We start from the raw sequence: 10,560 nt of genomic DNA, 5'->3' as shown, positions 1-10,560 counted from the left end.
TCAATGTGTGAGGAACAGGGTGAGAAATACGTGTTTATGAACTGATAACACTATGTAACACAATTTTTGTTCCTGGGTAGTAAGTGTTATTTCCTAATTGCTTATGCCTCAAAAGTACGGAAAATGGCTATTATTCCCCACAAACTTTGCTTTTGTGACCAGGACAGTGATATTTTTAAATTTACCTATTTCCAATGAGAAAACGGGCGAATTTGTGTCTTTTCGTTCACATAAAGTCCGAACAAAACAACATATGAATCCAAATGAACATGTATTTATACTAAAGTAATATAAAAATGACTACAAAAGATTTAGAAGTGAGTTGTTTTTCGAGATTTACAGTTATACCATAAATCACTTTCACGAATCAGCCCCCAAATGTACTCATCATACTTCAAGGTGTCCAGCAAGGTCTTGATGCTGTTGTAATCCTCTTTGAGGTGCACCGAGTGAGCCAGGGGAAGAGATGGGTACTTGTTACCATTACGGAGCAGCACGGCTTTGAGACTCCTGGATGAGCTATCAATGAAGAGGCGCCACTCATTCTGGTTACAGGCGATTCCGATTGCCTTGAACAGACTGGTCACATTGTGGCAGAAGCAGAGCCTATCTTGACAGGTGAAGAAACTGGAAAAAGGTTGGTGACGCTTCCTCTCATCTGCGACTTGCACACTTTCATCCAACAAGTTCCACTGCTTGAGCTTAGACGTCAAAAGCTCAGCATTGGACTTGGTGAGACCAAGATCTCTAATCAAGTCGTTGAGGTCTTTTTGGTTGGGGTAGTATGGGTTTCTTTCCTCAGCTCCACCTCTGAAATTGTCATCTGGATCTACAATGTCTTCCTCGCTCTCTGACTTGCTGCTCTCTTCTAAAGACAGCTACTCTCTCTCCGGAGGAGTGGGTACGGGGAGCTCATGGCAGTGTGGCACCAGGGTGATGGATGAAGGAAGGTCCGGATACATGATAGCAGGTGCATTCTTGCCAGTCCGACGTTTGGAAGGGTCCACCATGCAGAAGTAGCAGTTGCTTGAGTGGTCAGGGGGTTCCTGCAAAATTCTTTGGATAGCGAACTTCATGGCTCTCTTTTCCCCTCTGTACCATCCTACAAAAATACATTTATTTCACCCATGACTAATGTATAAGAGATTCTCGCAGCATTTCTCACATATATTTTTTCAATAACATTGAAAATTGTAAAACATTTTAAAATTAAAAACTTTTACAATTTTAAAAATGAACAAATTTTAACAAAATTCCAAGCAACAATTGTCCATCTTACTTTCCAGAGTTTTTGCAGTGCTCACAGGTGAAATGAGGTTTGTCTTGATCCCCAACAGGCATGCCGAAATATGCCTTGTACGCCTCACACATCTTAGCAAATTGCATCTGCTTGCAGCCTCTTGATGCCATCTCAGAAAAATGCAGATATGTATCCACTTAGGCAGCTGGAACTAAACTGAACTGGTGGTCTTAAGGCCCCTGTATTTATACTACTATTTATATTACTGGAACATTCTAGAACGTTCTAGAAGTTACTCCAAATTTACTCAGCACTGAATCTATCTGGAATGTTCTGGAAAATAGGTACATTTCAAAATATCCCTGTCTTGGTCACAAAAGCAAAGTTTGTGGGGAATAATAGCCATTTTCTATACATTTGAGGCATAAGCAATTAGGAAATAACACACTACCCAAAAAAAAAAATTGTTACACGGTGTAATCTGCCATTCTACTTATGATTTGTGTGAAAGTGAATACAAATCGTTGTTGTAGCACCTCTACTGTTAATTTCACCATGAAGCTGCTGTGATCCGTAAGCCATGTAAAAATCATTCGGCAAAACTTGAGGTAATGTGATTCTATGAAACCAGGCTGAATGTTTCAGAACGATGTGGATTCATAACCTGTATATAAACTCAAGGACACAGGCCTCCCTTGGCTTTGATTTGTCCTCTTGCGGATTCCATCAAAACCTGATTGACGGCGTCGACAGAAAGCTGCTCACATGCCTGTGAAATGTAATTACTGGGCCTGAGAGCCCACGGGGAGGCAATAGATGTGTTTTTCCAGCACCCTGTAGGCACGTCGCCTTCATAGTTGGTGGTTAAACAAGGAGGTGCGAGGAGCATCGCTGTCACTCAGAATTTCTTCATTACCATCTTCTCCACAGCCAGCCAGGAGCTGCAGAGGAGAGGAAGACTAGAGGAGGATTTGCTAGGAAAGACGGCTGAGTGGTGGTTTTTCCGGTTCCATTTCACCACGGGATTTGGTGGGATTAGAGGGTTGGGTGAATTGGGATGGGAAGTTATAGGCTTTGGGCTTCAAGTGAGGATGGTGACTGTAGCATCACCCAGGAGACTGGTTGAGGGAGGGGTTAAAGGGATAATTCATCCAAAAATAAAAATTCTGTCATCATTTACTCACCCCATCCTCTTCCAAAACTAGGGTGAGCAAATAATGACAGTCTTAATTTTTACATGAGCTATTCATTTAAGAAGCAAGGAGAGGATGAGAAAGAGGATGAGAAGTTACTGGAATGAGCAGAAGTTTTCAGCCACTACTGATGTGCTGGACTTTGTCAGAAAAAAAAAAAACAGAAAAAAAAAACAACAAAAAACAAAAGGCTTAACGGAGGTGAGCTGAGCATTATCCCCATCCCTGCTATGCTGACTGCTGTGTACCTCTGAGAAGAGAGTGAGAGAGATTATGAAGATGGATTTTACTAAACTGAGAGCTATCAAAATGATAATTTTGGGAGAGGTTTTCACATAAACCTTACAGAGGCATATAAAAATTCACTTCTGGAAAAAAGATGATGACTCCTGGAGAGAGGAACAAAATAAAAATAATCTTCAGGAGGCTTGTGTTGAAAAAGAAATAATTTTCAGTAAATATCCATTTTCCATCCATCCAGATTCCATCTTTCTTAACCATCTTCAAGACATTTTTATCCTGAAACAGGCTAGTTATTTCCAGACCTGTATATATAGCAGAATATGATTGTGACAGTTCACAAGTTTATTCCAGATATGTCTCAGTTGTGGAAAATGCATTTCTCTAGAGTTCTCCAAGAGGGTTTAACATATGCAGAGACTAGATTTGGGACTGTGCCCACTCTTGTTACATTCTCACATTATGTGGATAAAATAAGAAATCTTCATGTATAAAACCAAAATGTCCCTCCTCATTCCTCTCATAGTAAGGGTTCATGCAAAGACAATGTGGGCCTGAAGTACATATAACAAAATAATATTCAAAGTGCTTTGGTTTTATAATAATGGGTTTATTCTTCTTGTTTCATGGATACAACCAATGTCTCTCATTTGTTCAGACTCTGTAGTGCTTGTTAAAAGTGATGACATAAAACAATGATCATACAGAGCGATTTATTGCTACTTTAGTTTAAGCTACTTGTGTCACTTACTTTTCCACATCGTGTGCCTCAGTTAAAATTTTTATTTTAAAAAAACCTGTATTAACAAAAATATACTACTAATGGAAGAGGTAAGGGGTTCCAGTTTGTTTAAATGCAGAAATGTACAGCTCGTATTTTTGTCAAAGCTCTTATATTAATTCCTGCATACTAAAATGTTGGTTACTTTAGCTGTAAAGTTGTCAAAATTAAAATAATTTTCTACTTTTCTAGGTGGATTAACTTCTGGTTTGTTACTGATTTATTTCCTGTGGGTGGAGTTTGCAGAATATAAACAGCACCTTTTTTGACATCCTTGCTCTATCAGGGTTTACCATCTCCCATTGTTAGCGCATTAGGGTAATTTTAATTTGTTCTCACAAACTGAGGGAAGAGTCAAAATTATTTTCTTTAGTAATTGACTGTGTATCAAAACATGTAGGTTACTGAACCTAGAACATTTCACCAGCCTACGTCAAATCTTTGCACATATGATATATCTCAAGCTCATATGCTCATGTGCTATATGGAAACTGGCACCCACAGTGTCATGCTGGTTGTGATTCAAGGACACAATATTTGTTTCACACCTCATCATCTGCGAATTACTCATTCAGATATCATTACAAACATAAAGCTCTAACCACTTAATCAGCAATATAGGTGGCAATTCAACATTATGACTTGGTCTCATCAATGTAGAAAAGAAATTCAAAAGAGTCATGCTGTCATGTGACATCATTTGTGTGTTTATTGTATTTGTGTGGGAGGACAGATGACTGAATAGATGACTTAGAGCAGGGCTAGTCAACTGGCAACCCACGGGCCAAATCTGGCCCACCAATCATCTTTGTCTGGCCCTCCAACTGATTTTTTATCAAATTGTCTCGCCATCTGAAATACCAGAGCACTCTCTGTGCAAAACTTAACATTCATACACGTGAGCCTCAGCAATCAGCGGTGAATTTAACAGTGCCTGTTGGCACGTGCAACAGCATTCAAACGTCATCAGTTCTGCGGACCGGAGTGCGCGTTTAAGCTTTTCTGCTGATAGTTTAGTTACACTGCTTTGCTAAACATTGTTTACACCGTTTAGGTGAGCATTTGATAGCAACTTTTTCAATCAAATGTATTTATATAAAATTGCTTACTACCCAGCAAAAACTTGCTGAATAGATGTTGAAAAGACAACTTTGCCTGACATCTCAACAGCGTTGATATTTGGCTGTTTCAATGACTTGAATTCAATCTAATTTCAACCATGAATTCATGATTATATATTATATTCATTATATTATTATATCATCATATTATATTCATAATTACTCTCAAAATAAGACAACTGACAAAAAAGTACCATTAAAACATTTGACACATATCAGATACATCCGCCAGACCGTCCAGGGTCATGTTATTGTATGTACAATAAAAAAAACACTTCAAAATATTCTCTGAGCATGTCTTGAGTAGTAACAGCCAGGAGATGAACCCAATGGCAACTGAAAATGAGAAGTGGAGTGTCTTCTATCACTTCCATGGTGTGATCGGTGACTGGAAGAGTTAGAGCACTCCCTTATAGAGCTGGACTGACCTGTAACCCCGAGGGAGACAGGAAAATGCTTAGATTGATTATGTTCTGAACTAAGAATAAAGTGCTCCATTCAAACAGACCAAGTTCACACTACAAACCCAGCTGCCTCAGAAATCCAGTTTAACTACAATGTGCTAGCTAGGCTAACATGGTACTATAGCTGCTAACACTTCTTCAACTTACCTTGCATCTGATTAACTCGACTAAACTTTAGTCAAACACGCATTTCTGTATTATCCAAATAATATCTATAAAGTCTTAGAGTTATCATTGTGTAATTGTAAATTGTGTAATAATTAAATAGTTAAATAATAATTGTATTTAGAACCCCAGTGAGCAAGCCAAAGACGACTGTGGCAAGGAGCACAAAACTCCATAAAATGTTGGTTAATGGAGAAAACTAACCTTGGGAGAAACCAGGTTCATTGTGGGGGCCAGTTCCCCTCTGGCTAAACAGCATGAATATAATGGCAACATTAGTTATTTGTGTCCAGTGCAAGTCATGGTTTAAAATTTGTAAACTACGTAAGTGTTAAGGGCCAGTGTTTTAACAAATATTTTGTATGAACTGTGAGATTAATGACTAATATCTTTTGAAGTCCATCCTGGATTAACTGCAGAAGTTCACATAGATGCATTGTCCTTTGTAAGTTGTCTGATGAAGGCTTTTGTTGACAATTAATTGATAGTCTATGTATTCCACTTCAAAAGTGTAGTCCATCAATAAACAAAGGTGATGCAGGCAGAGATCAGTGAGGTTCATCGCAGTTCAAACAGCAGGTCATTTCGGTGAGGTCCATCCTAAATCCAAGGTTCAGGCTGTGGCAGATGAAGTATTCGATGTCTTACAGTTGGAGTTGGCATCAGTTCATCCTCTGAAGTCCAATGTAAAAGACTGAAGTGATGTCTGGCTAGCACTGGCTGTAGTTTGTCGTAATCACTCAGCGACACGTAGCAGTGGATTCTGACACAAAGCAGGAACGGAGCTGGATCTGGCCGGTTCTGGTAACCTCGGGATATGAATCTGGAGGTTACAAATAGAATAGTATTAGTGTAGATGCCATTCAATTTATTGCAGAGTTATAGATTATGAGAAATGTTTCTGAGAATTGTTTCTGGTTCTGGCAGACCGAACTAAAGCAGCCTAACTGTGAGCTGATGGATAAATTAGGTGTATGCCTGGCTAAATAGATGAGTCTTTAGTCTAGACTTAAACTGAGTAAGTGTGTCTGCATCCCAAACAGTGTTAGGGAGACTATTCCATAGTTTTGGAGCCAAATAGGAATAGGATCTACCTCCTTTTGTGGATTTTGATATTCTAGGAACTATTAACAGACCAGAATTTTGTGATCATAATGAACTCGATGGAATATAGCATGGTAGAAGGTCACTTAAGTACTGTGGAGCTAGACCATTCAAAGCTTTGTATGTAGTTAACAGAATTTTAAAATGAATCCGAAATTTAACGAGTAGCCAATGTATCGATGATAAAATTGGGCTAATATGATCATATTTCTTGTTTCTAGTCAGCACTCTGGCAGCTGCATTTTTAACCAATTGAAGTTTATTTAATGAACTTGCAGTACATCCTCCCAGTAATGCATTACAATAATCTAATCTTGAGTTCATGAACGCATGAATTAATTTTTCGGAATCAGCAACAGACAGCATGTGTCGTAACATTGGAAATTAGATTTTCAAAGGACAGATTGGTATCAAATTTAACACCTACGTTATTTGCTGTAGAAGACGACATAACAGTACATCCATAGAGAGTCAAATTATATTTTAGCGGCTTATTTTTAGAGGTTTTTGGTCCAATAATTAGTACCTCTGTTTTGTCGGAATTGAGTTGGAGGAAATTTCTGGCCATCCAATCTTTGATTTCATTGATACACTCTGCTAATTTGGAGAATTGTGAAATTTCATTGGGTTTAGAAGAAATATAAAGTTGGATATCATCGGCATAAAAATTGAAACTTATTCCACGATTCCTGATAATATCTCCCAGGGGAAGCATATATAAGGTGAAAAGCAGAGGCCCTAAATCTGATCCCTGTGGCACTCCATACTTAACTTTTGTTTGATTTCACAATTCCTCATTTACACATACAAAGTGGTAGTGGTCTGAAAAATAGGACCTGAACCATGCTAATGCAAGTCCACTAATGCCAACATAATTCTCCAGCCTATTCAAGAGAATGGCGTAATCTATGGTGTCGAAGGCAGCACTAAGATTTAAAAACACTAGAAGAGAAATGCAGCCACAATCAGATGATAAGAGCAAGTCATTTGTAACTCTGATAAGTGCAGTCTCTGTACTGTGATGGGGCCTAAATCTTGTCTGATATTGTTCAGATACTGTATACCATTTCTTTGTAGAAATTAACATAGTTGGGAGGACACTACCTTTTCTTGTATTTTCGACATAAATGGGAGATTTGAAATCGGTCTATAATTAGCCAATTCGCCAGGATCAAGCTGTGGCTTCTTAATAAGTGTCTTGATAACTGCCATTTAAAGTTTCTTGGGACATGTCCTAAGGATAGCGAGGAGTTAATAATATTAAGAAGAGGTTCTGAAATTACAGGGAATACCTCTTTTAAGAGCTTAGTTGGTATTGGATCTAACATACATGTTATGGCTTTTGATTTTTTGATTAGTTTTGTTAGCTCTTCATGAACTATGACAGAGAAGGATTGAAGTTGCTCATGAGGAAAATTATGAGACACTGTTTTCTGATGTGCTGTGACAGTTCATTGCGTAATTCCAATTTTATTTCTGATGATTTCTATTTTTTCAGTAAAGAAATTCATGAAGTCATTACTATTGTGCTGCAACGGAATATTTGGTTCAGTCGAGGCTTTATTCCTAACCAATTTAGGCACAGTACTGAATAAACACTTAAGATTGTTGTGGTTATTTTCTATGAATTTGCTAAAATATGCTGACCTGGCAGCTTTTAGTGCCTGCCTGTAGCTACAGACACTATCTTTCATGCACCACGAAATACCTCTAATTTTGTATTCTTCCACTTGTGCTCCATTTTCTGAGCTGCTCTCTTGAGAGCATGAGTGTGCTAATTTTACAATGGTGCTGGGCTTTTTTTCTTTAATTTTCTTTAAAGGGGGGCGACACTATCAAAGGTGCTAGAGAAGACTGTATTTATATTTTCTGTTATTACATCTTTAGTGGTTGAAAGAATAGTTCTACCTGAACGATAGCGTGGGGTAGATTGAATGACATTAGCTGATCGCAGCAAACAAGACACTACAAGTTCATACAGGCAATGATCTGAGATGTCGTCGTTCTGCGGTAGAATTTCTATAGTATCAACATCAAACCCATATGACAGAATTAAATCTCACGTATGATTGTGACGATGAGTTGGTCCTGTCACATTTTGTCTGACTGCAAGAGAGTTGAGAATATCAATAAATGCTAATCTCAATGTGTCATTTTCATTATCTATGTGAATGTTGATGTCACCAACAATTAAAGTTCTGTCTGCAGTTACTACAAAATCTGATAGAAAATTTGCTAATTCACCAAAGAAATCAGAAAATGGCCCAAGTGATCTATATACTGTAGCAAGGGCAAAAGACGGCAGAGATTTTATATCTGACGGTGAGCATCATTACTTAAAAAAACTTAAAGTTATATCCTGTCCTCTGAGTAACACCAAAAACTTCACTGTAAATTGTAGCAGCACCTCCTCCTCGACCCTTCAGATGAGGTTCATGTTTATAACAATAATCTGGGGGAGTAGATTCATTTAAACTAATATATTCATCCAGTTTAAGCCAGGTTTCAGTCAAACAGAGCACATCCAAACTATGATCTGTAATAATTTCATTACAGATGCTTTGGTTGAAAGAGATCTAATGATTAGTAGCCCTACCTTTATATGATGTTTATATTCATATATTTTATTTTTTTCAAGTTTGACCTTAATCAAATTTTTCTAAATGAGGGGTTTGTGTTTGGTAGTTCAGGGAAAATACACATATCTATATGATATCTAGGTGATACAGTCTCTATGTGTTGTAGTTTATGTGACCGGTGTGACTTCTCAAGGCAGCTAGCAGACGTTCGGATTAACCAGTTTGTCTGCTTTCTAACCTGGGCCCCAGTTAATCAAATACTATCACTATTAAGACTATGAGCCAAATTACTAGAGAGGAGAGAAGCACCTTCCCTGGAGGGATGGAGTCTGTCTCTCTTTAGCAGGTCAGGTCTACCCCAAAAACTCTTCCAATTGTCTATAAATACTATGCTATTCTCCGGACACCACTCAGACATCCAGCTGTTCAATGACACTAATCTACTATAAACCTCGTCACCACAATGAGCAGGGAGGGGGCCAGAGCATATTACAGTGTCTGACATCATTTTTGCAAGTTCACACACCTCTTTAACATTATCTTTAGTGATCTCTGACTGGTGGAGCCAGACATCATTAGTGTCTACGTGAATAACAATTTTAGAAAATCTACATTTAGCATTAGCCAGCACTTGTAAATTTAATCTGATGTCAGATTCCCGAGCCCCCAAAATGCATTTAACAATAGTGGCTGGAGTCTCTATTTCCACATTCCTTACAATAGAATCACCTATTACAAAGGCTCTTTCAACATGATTCTCAGTGGGTGCATCACTGAGTGAAACCCTAACAGGAATGGGAGGGTGGTGTCATTTTGCTGAGCGAGTATGCCGCCAAGATGTCATCCAAAAGCCCTGAAGTGGGGGCTCTACAGCCGGAACCACAGTGTGTGTGTTGCTCGCTGTACTACCCACATCCAAAACAGTATCTACCAGCTTCTCTTTCTCACTGACCTCCACTAGTATTCGGATGCTTGTCTCTAACTCATTAAACTTCTCTGTCAGCCTGACTAATTCCTTACATTTATCACATGTGTATCCCTCACTGCTGACGGAAGAAGCTATAGTAAACATGTGGCATGTAATGCAGGAAGAAATAGCATGAGCGGATGCCATGACTTACCACAATTGATGTTGTTGTTGTTATGGTTGTTATAAGGCGAGGGTTTGAGATGGTGTGATGTGGTTCCTGATCAGCAGATGATTGAGATTGATGCAATAATCTGTGTAAAACACAGAGGAGAAAACTAATGCACACAGTCGAAGTGTGAGAAGTAGACAAGCGGAAAAAAAGAAAAGCACAGAAACAGTAGAAAAGCGGAACAAAAAAAAGCACATGGTAAAATGGCAAAGGATAAAACTATGAACACATAAGAATAAGCAATGCTAAGCAGGCTAGCAAGCTACAAACACAGACTCGTGCAGCATGCCGGCAGCAACCGGAACAGGAAGAACAGGAAGTGAGAAGACCTATGATACTGTGTGTGTGTGTGTGTGTGTGTGTGTGTGTGTGTGTGTGAGAGAGAGAGAGAGAGAGAGAGAGAGAGAGAGAGAGAGAGAGAGAGAGAGAGAGAGAGAGAGAGAGAGAGAGAGAGAGAGAGAGAGTATCAGTGTGTGTTTGAGAAAAAACTTTTAGAATTCAGTTAGCATTACTAGTTTACTAGTTGAAAGTGAG

General features: G+C 38.6%; 1 long non-coding RNA gene across 1 annotated transcript; it reads right to left on the bottom strand.

The window, feature by feature from the left end:
* Nucleotides 1-4,140: 4,140 nt before the first annotated feature.
* LOC127431958 (uncharacterized) lies at nucleotides 4,141-10,296 on the bottom strand. Its single transcript, XR_007895670.1, has 2 exons — nucleotides 10,009-10,296; nucleotides 4,141-6,027 (listed from the first exon to the last, which is right to left on the bottom strand). It is a non-coding gene; the product is annotated as an uncharacterized LOC127431958 (long non-coding RNA).
* Between the last annotated feature and the right edge of the window lie 264 nt (nucleotides 10,297-10,560).

Source organism: Myxocyprinus asiaticus, chromosome 41, assembly GCF_019703515.2.
Source record: "Myxocyprinus asiaticus isolate MX2 ecotype Aquarium Trade chromosome 41, UBuf_Myxa_2, whole genome shotgun sequence".
NCBI lineage: Eukaryota > Metazoa > Chordata > Actinopteri > Cypriniformes > Catostomidae > Myxocyprinus > Myxocyprinus asiaticus.
This window is presented reverse-complemented; position numbering and strand designations above follow the sequence as displayed.